Raw genomic sequence first — 2,109 nt, 5'->3', positions numbered from 1 at the left:
TCTCTGATCTTCCAGGATTCACCCCAATACCTGGTCTGGGTTTGATCTTATTAATATGAACTTTTTAATATTCATGCTACAGAGATATTTTAAGAGAGAGGATTTTTTCTTTATTAGGAATTTTTTAAAAATTTATTTTACATACCAACCATAGATCCCTCTCTCATCTTTCCTTCAAAAAGGTAAAGCCTCTCATGGGGAGTCAGCAAAGCCTGGTACATTCAGTTGAGTCAGGTCCAAGCCCCTCCCCCTGTATCAAGGCTGTGCAAGGTGTCCCACCATAGGTAATGGGCTCCAAAAAGCCTGCTCATGCACCAGGGATGGATCCTGATCCTACTGCCAGGGGCCCCTTAAGCAAATCAGACTATACAACTGTCTCACTTATGCAGAGGGCCTAGTCTAGTCCCATGCAGGGTCTATAGCTGTTGGTCTAAAGTTCATGAGTTCCCACTAGCTTGGTTTGGTTGTTTCTGTAGATTTCCCCATCATGATCTTGACCCCTCTTGCTCATATAATTAATCCCTCTTCCCTCTCTTCAACTGGATTCCTGGAGCCTGGCCTGGTGCTTGGCTGTGGATCTCCACATCTCTGAGAGAGGATTTCTTAAGTTGAAGTAAGAGAAAGTTATCAGAAAGCGTGTGTTTCCTTATTATTTACCCCTCAGATAGAAGAAGTCTAGCGCTCAGATATATGAGTTTTCCTAAGCCCTTGCTGCAGGCGTGGGTTTTCTTGCATTACATTGGTGGTAGCTGGGGGCTGCTCCCCCCAAGTTACAAATACTACACCGATATTTTTTGTTGTTGAATATTATTAAGAAATTTTCTACTCATTTTACATGCCAGCCACAGATCTCCCCTCCTTCCTCTTCCCGACCCTCAGCCTTCCCCCCAACCCACCTCCCATTCCCACCTCCTCCAAGGCAAGGTATCCCATGGGGAGTCACACTCAGTTGAGGCAGGTCCAAGCCCCTCCCCCTACATCAAGGCTGCAAAGTGTCACACCTTATGCACTGGGCTTCAAAAAGCCTGCTCATGCTCTAGGGACGGATCCGGATCTCCGCCCCCCCCACAAACAGTTCAAGCTAAACTACTGTTTCGTGTATCCAGACACACCAATCAATATTAAACTTATCAAAGAAGCCAGTTGGCAGAAAAAGACTTCCTCACTGGGCTTTATATAACAAATGGAGCACGCTCAAGAGAAGCCCTCACATACTTAGGAGAGGCAGCTACTATAATAAATGTCATATTAAAGGTCATAAGGCTCTTGGCCCAGTGCACTTGGAACAGATTCCTCGGGAGTGCTCCCCTCTCCTTTAAATTAGCTTTTCTTTTCTTTTCGACCAGGCTGGACTCAACTCAGGCGGCTTCTGCCTCCCCCAAGCGCTGGAATTAAAGGTGCGGGGCTCTCCGCCCTCCTGTCTTTTAGTTATTATTTTGTATGATGTGTGTGAGAGTGTGAAGGGCAGAGGACTACTTGCGGGAGTCAGTTCTCCAGGGGCTGAACTCAGGTCGTCAGACTTGAAGGCAAGCGCCTTTACCCTCTGAGCCATCTCATCCGCACTGCTTTCCGTATTTTAACAAACCGTCTTTACTTCTAACCGCGTGTTCCTCGTCTAATTCTGTGGCTAGAGACACAAGCACCGGAATACTGAAGAGTGTGCACCGGGCCCGGGCCTCAAACCGGGAAGAAGAGCAAGGGCGTGTGACATGCGCTGACAGGCCTGTCCTGTGTCCTGGTCCTCCTGTCGCCTAACAAGGCTAGTGAGCCGGCTCCGCGGTCAGGTCTGCCCAGACTCTAAAGACCCTTGATCGACTTGGGGCAAGAAACTCATTTCCCTGCCCGAAGGGTCTCCGGGTCAACGGAAGCACCGGAAGCCGGAGGAGACGGGAGCGGAAAGCGGAAGTGACATTAGCCGCCCTCCGCGGTCTCTTCGCCCGTCGACCTGGGTGATGCCAAGAAACGAACTTCTGCCCCTGAAGGTCTTCCAAACCGCCTGAGCGGGAGCCGGAAGCCGTCCTGTAGCCTCAAGGCGGAAGCGGAAGCGCTGTCGGCGTTGCCTTCCGTCTCTCCCGGCGGGGGTTCCGAGTTTGGAGTCCGGTTGCTCGG

Source organism: Peromyscus maniculatus, chromosome 7 (assembly GCF_049852395.1).
Source record: "Peromyscus maniculatus bairdii isolate BWxNUB_F1_BW_parent chromosome 7, HU_Pman_BW_mat_3.1, whole genome shotgun sequence".
Taxonomy (NCBI): domain Eukaryota; kingdom Metazoa; phylum Chordata; class Mammalia; order Rodentia; family Cricetidae; genus Peromyscus; species Peromyscus maniculatus.
This window is presented reverse-complemented; position numbering follows the sequence as displayed.